Here is an 11233-nt window from a genome sequence, read left to right as displayed (position 1 = left end):
ATGTTAATGCCTTCCCATTGATTCCTATGGGCCTTTTGGCCCATAGGAATCAATGGGAAGGTTTTCCTTAATTGCGATTCGCAAAATGTGAACCGCAATTAAGGAAAATTAAGAATTTGCATAAATATTTGCGATCTAATCATGCATTGCCGTTTGCGATTTCTAAATTGCGATTCCTTAATGTCCGCAATTTAGGAATCGCAAACGGGTGCGATGATGCATGTGCCCCTAAGCCTTTTTTGATTCGCAAAGGCCGAAATTCGCCGAATTTCGGCCTTTGCGAATCGCAAAAGGCTAATTAGCATGAATTGAAATGTATCAAACAATCGCATCTTAAGGAATCGCAAATACTTGCGATTCCTTAATTTGCCATAACATTTAAGGAATCGTAATTTTGCGATTCTTTAAATGCTATGCATGAAGCATTTTACTGTTGCAAATTCAGCTTAAGGAATCGCAATTTACCACCAACTTCCAGTTGGTGGTAAATTGCGATTTCTGTTCAAAATACACTAATTTGTATTTTTGATTGTGGCATGTGACGCACATACATGCCCATAGGGCATGTATGTGCGCCATATGCACACACATGTTAATTTACAGGGGTGCAGCAGGGTGTCCTTGAGACACCCCTGCACCCTTGCAATAATTCTCAAATTGCGATTAGCAAACTGCGAATTCGCAATTTCAGAATTATTTGGAAATCATTCCTATGGGCCTCTTGGCCCTTAGGAATGCATTGGAAATTATTCCTTATTGCGAATTCACAAAATGAGATTTCGCAATTAAGGAAGATTAAGGAATCGGTAATTAAAAGCGATTTTCTTCATACATACCATTTTGCGATTCCTAAATAGCGATTCCTTAAAAATCGCTATTTAGGAATCGCAAAACGGAGCTATGATACATATGGCCCCAAGTGTCAGAAAAAAAATCCATAGAAGGGATGTTTATTTCCGGGTTTGAAGGATCTCCACTGAACTAAAATATTTATCCGATTGCACTAAACACACAAATCAGTTTTAACTCAGAAGCGATCACGATTATGCATGAATTTGTTTTTATAACTCTGGAGGCCCATCCAGTTAATAGAAAAGCACAGACGTCACACGTGCAGACCTTTTAATAATGCGGACGCTTGAAAACACATTTAATAGGTGGCCATCCCGGCATGCATCTGATCTCTGCCTGGATCGCATCTGTTTGCTGTGGGCACGCGTGATGAGGTGCTAATACGAGACAGTGAGGGGGCTGCAATCCTGCACAGTTTCTGACACATGCTTACACGATCAGACTTTCATGTGCTGGACGCATTAGATTGCTGTTCTTGGTACCCATAATGCACTCGCGCCTTTGATCCGCATTCTTTAATACACTGCGCATAGCCCAAGCAACATGCACAGGTTATTTTCATAACCGCTTAACGCCATTTTCTCGGCTTATTTGCTTCCCAAATAATTGTAGTTATCCCCCTGGGTTGTGTCAGCTCTCACCTGCTATTGTTCTGTACCCTGGCGTGTTCTTTTGGATTGGTAGCCAAGTCGACTACTTCTCTTGACCTGCTTCCCGTCTGCCCTTAATAATGAAAGCAGTGAGTGGATTGAAGCGACTTCTCATGTGGTACACATTCAGTAAGTTGTAGAGCACACAAAAAATTCGTGAAAATGATTTCCTATCACAGGCTAAAGTACTTGGTAGTAAAAATGGCAAGTACCCAGCTGGGGATGGTCAAATTAGCGTGATGCAACAAGTAAACATGAACAGGTAAAGAATACTGCATATAGCTAAATAGACATATTACGCGCACATCGTGCAACTCGCCCCGACTCAATCTCATCATTCTCTCTCTGCAATGCTCAGGATAAGATATTAGAACAAATATGTGGAATCCCATGGTGTAGCCTTTTTTTTTACAGCAACACTTAAAATTGCTCATAAGCAAAATCCGTCAAGGGACAAGTGTTCTTTTGTAAAACTTTCATTTAGTAGATACAAAAGAAAGTAGGAAGATGAAATTGTGCCAGAAGGCCCCAACTTACAACAGCCTCCTTGTTCTACCCAGGGCATCCATGCACAATTACCAAAAGGCATTTACAAGAAAATGATTATTACTACTTCGCGACATCCCCTCCATCCCAGAGGAGTACCACAAACTCAAATCCAGGGCACCACATAGCACCCTGGCCCATCGGGGTACCTGAATCCAGGCGTAATCCCTAAAGTTCAAAACCAAGCATCGCAGGGTAGGACAGGAGCATCCAGGACCACGGGCAGGTCAGTCTGCTGCCCACACAAATCATACCCGGCCAATGGGTCAAGTCCAGTCTCAGAATCAGACTTCTTGTGTATCTCCCTTTATTATCTGCCAGGGACACTGCCAGTCGAGGTGGGTGGGTGGTTGACAAGCGATGGCTGCGCCTGATCACACCCGGTGTGATGCAAGGGACAAATAGGATGCTCCCTGCGGTGTGCCGGTTTGAATGACCCACAGAGTCTTTGCTGCGCCTCTTGATGACATAGCCGGATGACCCTCCAAAGCCTACACTTCTTGTGCAAGGTGGGGCCCTAGCCCGTGGCATGACTACGGATGCCCCGCCTGTAGTTGCGGGGTGGGGGGAGTGCCTTTTCATAGTACGCGCACAACGTGCAACTCACCCCCACTCAATTTCAACATTGTCTCGCTGCTGTAATGCTAAAAAAAGATTTTAGAACAAATATGTGTTTTCCCACGGCATAGCCTTTTTATTCAAATCAACACTTAAAATTGCTCATGAGCAAAGTCTGTCAAGGGACAAGTGTTCTTTTGGAAAACATTCATTTATTAGATACCAGAAGCAAGCAGGAAGATAAAATACCCAAGTCAAATATCATATTTCACATTCCAAGAACCTCCAGAACACATTGTCGTGGGATATGCTGTGCGCATTGTGTAGAAAGCCCCAATTTGTAACAGCCCCCTGGTTCCACCTAAGGCATCTATGCACATTTACCAAAAGGCATTGACAGGACAATCATTGGTACAACTTTGCCACATTGCCTCCATCCCAGAGGAGTACCACAAACTCAAATCCAGCGCACAGCATAGCATACCAGCCCACTGGGGTACCTGAACACAGGCGTAAGCCCCGAAGTTCAAAACTAGGCATTACGGGATAGGGTAGGAGAGTCCATGACTACTGGCTGGTCAGTCCCCCCTCCCGCCATCCTGGAGCCCACACAACTCATACCCCAACAAGGGCTCAGTCCAGTCTCAGAATCAGAATTCTTGTGTTCGAGGCATGTGGGCTGCTGAATTCATATCTGTGCATAGATCGCCGCCTAGTGTTGGGTCCAGATGATTGCACATTGTTGTCCTGGAAGAGTCTTCGAAGTATCACGATATAGGTGGCTCCTCCCCTGGACTACAGTGCGCATGGTCAGCCACTCCATCCTCAGATTGTTTTTTTCCGCCATTGGGTTCGGATGCATATTTGTTAACTCAAGTTCGGAATCGATAAAAAACGTTCTTTTTGGCCAAAAGGCCTTTAGTATATCGTCGGTATTGTCTTGCGATTGGTGCCCAGTTCTTGTTCCAGCTCAGTTCCCGAGCCGGACATCCAGAGGAGCCGCGTGACTTTTCGGCACTGAAGGCCCGGTCGACGCCAGAGGCTGTATCGACGAACCATCATGGAACGGAGCCCGTTCAAGAGATGTCCCGTTTGCAACTCCAAATATCCTCACATCGATGTCCACCCGGTGTGCAACAAGTGCCTGTCTCCGGATCACGATGAAGCCAGCTGTATGGCTTGTTCTCGTTTCCGCTCCAAGAAGACGATTCGACTTCGACGCGCAGCGAGCAAGGAGGCCCAGCAGACGGCACCTGACCCGGTGAACATTTTCGATACCGAGGAGGATGAGGGAGTTGAGCAGGAAGTTCGAGAGAACCTGTCTGATCCTGCATCGGAGATCGACTCCAGTTACGACGCTGATGTCGAAATGGTCGATAATGAAGACATCGTCGACGAGGTAGGAGATGACGATGGGGCCTTTGGGGCCGTGGAAGATAGCTCGAGCGAGGAGCTAGGCCCGACCGTTGGTACGGGGGCCGAGACCAAGACACTTAATAAGGCTCAGGTCGAGGGATCGCCACATGGCCTTACCCGAGATCGTACACTTGGTTCTACAGCCTCGCCTCAAGGCCCGGCTTCGGACATTTCTAATGAGCCGCTGGTTGACCGATCGAAACTGAAAGAGAAAGCATCGGTGTCTACACAACCGAAAGCACTGGAAGCAAAATCGAAACCAAAAGTGCGTATTGCTTTGGTTGGCTCGAAGTCATCTGAACTATCGGCACCGACGAAGCAAAAAGGTGTTATCGACCCGGTGAGGTCGCTAAAGGGTGTCGAGCCGAAGACTGGGACACCGAAAAAACTGGTCAAGGATGTCGACCCGAAAAAATCGTCGCCGAAGGCCGTCGACACAGACAAAGGACTCGGAGCTCAGAAGGTTCTCGATCCTACCCGTCGACCTGACAAGGCTAAGAGCGGTACGAACCTCGAGTCCACACATGGCGGTGGCTCGAGGGAACCCGTCGAGTCGACACAGCCGTCCGCCTCCTTTTCGAAGCAGGTGTCGGAATCGCTGAAACGCATTAAAGAGAAGGCTTCGACTGTCGGACCGAAGGATACTCCATCAACAAAGCCTACCAGTAAACCTCAAAAATCGTCGGCACCCATCCAGTTCATGCTGCCGCAGAAAGTGGTACCTAAGGCCTTCGCCCCTAAGACGGCCATCAAAGCGTCCAAGAAGGTGTCCACGGGGCCGAAGCCCACAACTGCGGAAGTAGTCTCGAAGCATCGACAGCCTCCGCTTGAAGAGCAGTCGAGACAATTCATCGACGCAGACACGGGTAGACTTTCTATTTACAAACGAAAGATCGCCTCTGAACAGCCTATGGAGTCATATAAAATTCCATTGAAAAATAAGAAGGATTCTACTACATCACCTCTTCTTGTCGAACCTATATCACCACATGGCCAAGACGCTGCTCCTATCTCGCCCACTTACTCGGATGTGGAGACAGGGGAAGGTGACAATGAGGAGTACAATTATCCTATAGACACTGATCCTGAAGATCACAATGAACCCTGGGCAGACGCTGCAGACCCAGGAGATCCACACACTGCCCCAGACAGTCATGTGTATGCTGTGAAAACCTCGCCTACTAAAGACTCGGCGGCGTTTAATGCACTTATTGAAAGGGCAGCCAAAAATCATGATGTCCAGCTCCATGCTGACCCTATTGAAGTGGATTTTTTGTTTGACACCTTCTCCACCTCAGAGAGAACTGTCAATACTCTGCCAATGCTAAAGGGTGTCTTAAAACATGCTGGATACATTTTTAAAGAGACCACAAGGGCAAGGGTGATAAACCCCAGAATTGAGAAAAAGTACAAATCGGCGCCTGGGGACCCTACCTACATCAAGGGACAGTTGCCGTTGGACTCTCTGGTTGTTTCCAATGCCCGGAAGAGGGCAAACTCGCAAACAACGGGTGATGCTCCTCCCCCTGACAAAGAATCTAAAGTGCTAGAAGCATCAGGGAAAAGGGTGGCAGCTCAAGCGGCCAATATCTGGCGCATTTCCAACACTCAGGCACTCTTAGCCAGATATGACAGGGCCCATTACGATACACTTGAGACCCTGTTACAACACTTGCCAGATGAATATAATGAGGCAGCAGAGATGCTCATACAGGAAGGGAAGCTTATATCAAATGCATCTATCAAGTGTGCACTGGACGCAGCAGACACCGCGGCCAGGGCGATTAACACAAGTGTGATGTTGCGGCGACATGCCTGGCTGAGAATCTCCGGTTTCAAGCCCGAGATACAAACCACCATACTAAATCAGCCTGTAAACCCTGGTCACTTATTCGGACCAGAGGTGGACACCACCTTGGAAAAGATCAAAAAGGACACTGAGACTGCAAAGCCTATGGGGGCTCTACAGTCGCAGCAGTTCAGGGGTGGTTCTTTTCGTCGCTCAAAAAATAGAGGAGTTTCCAGAGACCAGCTGTCCCAGCAAACACAGTACAGTAAAGGAGGCGCGCAAACCACCTACACCAAACAAAGTAGAGGTGGCTATTGTGGAAACAGCGCCAAGGCGAGAGGTCATGGAAACAACAGCTCCCAATCCTCCGCCACTAACAAACAGTGACACCTTGTCACTGCCCCCGACCATACCACACCGGTCGGGGGGAGACTACAACAGTTCCTGCCAGTCTGGAAATCCATCACTACAGACAGGTGGGTGAGGAAGCTTATCCAGTACGGTTATTGTCTGGAGTTAACATCCACTCCACCCAACATACCCCCAAGACACCGTCCTATGTCCACAGAGCATTTGCACTTATTGCAGCAGGAGGTAGTCGTCATGCTGCAAAAAGGAGCAATAGAGCTTGTGCCTGTGGAAGAAAGAGGTACAGGAGTGTACTCGCTGTACTTCTTGATCCCAAAAAAGGACGGGTCCCTCAGACCCATACTGGACCTCAGACCCCTAAACCAGTACATTCTATCAGAACACTTTCACATGCTCACATTGCAGCAGGTTCTACCGTTACTCAGTCAGGGAGATTTCCTCGCAACATTAGACCTGAAGGATGCATATTTCCATATTCCGCTACACCCGTCACACAGAAAATACCTCAGGTTGACCATTCAGAATCAGCATTATCAATTCAAGGTCCTCCCTTTCGGAGTGACGACGGCGCACAGGGTGTTTACAAAGTGCCTGGCGACAGTGGCTGCACACCTGCGGAGACAGAACGTTCACGTCTACCCTTATCTGGACGACTGGCTTATCCAGGCGAAGTCGGCCAAGCAGTGTGCCGCCCACATGCCCCACACCATTCACCTTCTTTACGATCTGGGTTTCTCACTGAATTATCCAAAGTCCCACCTTCAGCCCGCCCACGTACGTCAGTATCTGGGCACGACAATAGATACTCTGGCAGCCAAAGCATAGCCAAATTCAGTGAGGATCAACAGCATTCATTTGCTGATACAAAAATTCAGACCGCAACACTCGCTTCCGGCACGAGTGTTCATGCAGTTGATAGGCATGAGGGCCTCCTGCATCTTCATAGTCCCGCACGCGAAACTACATATGCGTCCGCTTCAGGAGTGCTTAGCACGTCAGTGGAATCAGGCTCACGGACAGTTGAAAGACCTAGTGTTGGTGACCGGTCGTGCATACAATTCTCTGCATTGGTGGAATCCACAAAACCTTTGCAGGGGCCAACCGTTCCAGGAGCCTGTGCTACAGATTATTCTGACAACGGACACATCTCTCCAGGGATGGGGAGCTCATGTACTCCACTACACAGTGCAGGGACTATCGACAACGCAGCAAAAGAAGATGCACATCAACCTTCTAGAACTGATTGCTATCTTCATGGCGATGAAAGCATTCAAAGTACATCTGTGCAACAAGGTTGTGTTGATCCGGACGGACAACATGACAGCCATGTACTACATTCAGAAGCAGGGAGGTACACACTCTCCACAGTTGTCTCATCTGGCTCAGAGCATGTGGAAGTGGGCCATTCAGAGGAACATCTACCTCATGGCGGAACACCTCCCGGGCAAGGACAATCAGATGGCGGACCTGCTCAGCAGGTACAGCCACCAAATGCACGAGTGGGAGATACACCCATCAGTACTCCACCCGTACTTCCAGCAGTGGGGTCATCCGGAGATAGACCTGTTCGCCAAAAAGGAAAATGCCAAATGCCAAAGCTTTGCCGCCAGGTTTCCACACCCACAGTCGCAGGGCAATGCGATATGGATGAACTGGTTAGGCATATTTGTGTACGCTTTTCCCCCAGCACATCTAATACTGCTGGTGGCACGCAAGCTGAAGCAACACTCAATGACACTCATCCTGGTTGCTCCGACGTGGGCACGCCAACCATGGTACACCACGTTTCTAGAACTATCCGTGGTACCGCATCAAAGGCTGCACCTCACACCCAGGCTTTTGACGCAGAGCCATGGCGACATTCAGCATCCAGATCCGCAACAGCTCAACCTGGCGATCTGGCTCCTAAGGTCTTAGAATTTGGCTACCTCAACTTGCCTCCCGACTGTATGGATATCATAAGAGAGGCAAGAAAGCCCACCACCAGAGCATGTTATGTGGCAAAATGGAAGCGGTTTGTCATTTATTGTGCAGACCACAACATCAACCCGCTAGACGCATCTACTCACAACATCATTTGTTATCTGTTACATCTATACAAATGCAATCTGGCCTATACTTCCATTCGTATACATTTGTCCGCAATAGCAGCTTATCTACAAAACAGGCAGCATCTCTCACTTTTCAGAGTGCCTGCCATTAAAGCCTTTCTGGAGGGACTCAAACGAGTTATTCCTCCCCGGACCCCACCAGCTCCTGAATGGAACCTAAATGTGGTCCTCACCAGACTGATGGGTCCACCTTTTGAGCCTCTACACTCATGCGAGATTCAGTTCTTGACGTGGAAAGTGGCTTTCCTGATAGCAATCACATCGCTGCGACGCGTTGGTGAACTCCAGGCACTAACTATCCAGGAGCCATTCATACAGATTCACTCCAACAGGGTGGTACTTTGCACTAACCCTAAGTTTCTTCCTAAAGTGGTTTCATAGTTCCATATCAATCAGACTATAGAACTGCCTGTGTTCTTCCAAAATCCTGAGTCAGTGGCGGAGAGAATGCTCCACACACTAGACGTCAAAAGAGCTCTAATGTACTACATAGATAGGACCAAAGATTTTCGGAAAACAAAACAACTGTTTGTTGCCTTTTCGCCACAACACAAAGGCAACCCCATTTCCAAAGCAGGTATAGCTAGTGGATCGTTAAGTGCATTCAAATTTGCTATCAAAAAGCCAAGTGCACATTAACGGTTCCCCCACGGGCCCACTCCACGCGAAAGTTGGGGGCCTCCATGGCTTTCCTTGGAAATATTCCTTTAGAAGACATATGTAGAGCAGCCACATGGTCTACCACACACACATTTACTAAACACTACTGTGTAGATGTGCACTCCAAACAGCAGGCAGCTGTAGGGCAGGCTGTTCTAAAAACACTTTTTCAAACTGCTGCAGCTGGCACAGGCGGCCGCCGCTAATGGAGAGACTGCTATGTATTCTATGCACAGATATGAATTCAGCAGCCCACATGCCTCGAACCGAATATGCTACTTACCAGTATGCATCTGTTCTTGGCATGTAGGGCTGCTGACATTCATATCACCCGCCCTCCTCCACGGCACCTGTAGCGGCTGTAGCACTCAAAAATTACTCTTAGCATGGTCATCACTTACGGTGTTACACCCCATCTTTGCCACAATGGCTAAAAACAATCTGAGGATGGAGTGGACGCCCATGCGCACTGTAGTCCAGGGGAGGAGCCACCTATCTCGTGAAACTTCGAAGACTCTTCCAGGACAACAATGTGCAATCATCCGGACCCAACACTAGGCGGCGATCTATGCACAGATATGAATGTCAGCAGCCCTACATGCCAAGAACAGATGCATACTGGTAAGTAGCATATTCGGTATTCCCCTTTATTATCTGCCAGGAACACTGCCACAGGATGAGGAGCTTTCTGGTGCTTTCACCCTACCCCCCAAAGACATTGGCTGAGGTCTGCAATTGCCCCCAGAATGGTCTGGATGCAATGCTCCTGACCCTGGAGGACAAATGAACACTATTGTGGTGGAAAAACTCCTCCCTAGTTAACTGGTTTGTCAGGCTCCTCGATTTCGATTCCTCAGGATCGTGCTGATGCTCAAAGAGGGCCCACCTCTGAACCACCCCAAGTCTGGACTATGAATACCCACAGACTGTTGAGGGGATTGAGTGGGGGAAGGAAAGGGTAGGAACAGCAGGGAGGGAGATCTGAGAATGAATACAAAAACAACGTAAATGTCTATGTCTCTTTTCCTTTACCCTCTAGTTCTTACATAACCCCTCTGTATAATAACCCCTACCTGAAACAATAAAGATGTATAGCTGTATTCAGAAGAGAGAAGAGGGTGGAGGCATGTTCATGATACTACTATCAACAAAAGCAAAACAAGAAAGAACAGTTGAGATAATATTTCTACGACCCTGAACACTTCCTCTTTGCTTTATTGACCTTCATAAAAAACATACCAAAGAGGCTTGCATCATACAGGTTACTGTCAGACTGTGTGTTCACTACCCCTCTTTAATGATCCCTCTCTTCTGGGAATTAATGTAACATAAGAAAAAAACATTAAACCATGGATGAGAGTATAAAAGGCTTTGTTAACAAATGATGGTCTCTGACAAATTCCAACAATATAGGACAAGGGTTGTTAGAGCGCAATACTCCTTCAAAGTCTCAATGTTGGCACTCGGTATTCCTCGCAAAGGGAAACAAGGAACTACTAACACAATAGAGGTTTGTTCTTAGGTTCATAATATTCCCCCCAAAAAACGATATCAGACCATATCTGAAGTTACAATGTACAAGTATTGCTACACAACTCGGGATTCTATTTATCGCGTGCGCCGCTTATTTACCTGAAACCGGTATTCCTTCGGTTTCTCCAACAGGGAAATGACCACCCAAGTACCACTGAAGGCTCCTAAGCTCCTCTGCATGAGACCGCCAGCTCGCAGATCCCAGCCAATAGAGGAGTCGGTGGAAAACGGTGAAAAAGTCACCGTAACAAAAGCTGTTGCAGTAGTTCCAGGGATTTGTGCCTAAGCACTCTTACCGCCCATGAAGTAGCGATGTCTTCTGAAGAGAAATCTGACTCTGCAAACACATAGAATAATCGGCGGCGCTGCCTGATTTCCGTCGCCTTTTGACTCTGTTCCTGGCGTCGCACCCGAGTCACGTGATGCAGGCTCGCAATGGACGCCAGGAATTGTAGTTTATTGCCAGTATTTTGGAGCTAGGTAAAGCGCTGAGGGCAGTTAGTGTGCTACCGGCATCCGGATTCTGACAGAACATCCTCCTTCCTGAAAACACTAACTGCCAGATGGTTTTTCAGGATGTAAGCGATTGAACTTGGCCACCAGTCTAGGCGCGTGCACCGCCCCGACCGGCTCCCAGGAATTCTCCCCCGGACCGTAGCCTTTCCATGCTACAAGATACCACAGCTTCCCCCGCACCTTCTTTGCATCAAGAATATCCCTAACCTCAAACTCTTGTTCACCCTGTACCA

General features: G+C 47.9%; 1 pseudogene; it reads left to right on the top strand.

Annotated features, from left to right (window-relative positions):
- Positions 1-4722: 4722 nt before the first annotated feature.
- Positions 4723-10770, top strand: LOC147697144 (uncharacterized; annotated as a pseudogene).
- The last annotated feature ends 463 nt before the right edge of the window (positions 10771-11233 follow it).

Source organism: Lissotriton vulgaris, chromosome 8, assembly GCF_964263255.1.
Source record: "Lissotriton vulgaris chromosome 8, aLisVul1.2, whole genome shotgun sequence".
NCBI classification, from domain to species: Eukaryota; Metazoa; Chordata; class Amphibia; order Caudata; family Salamandridae; genus Lissotriton; species Lissotriton vulgaris.
This window is presented reverse-complemented; position numbering and strand designations above follow the sequence as displayed.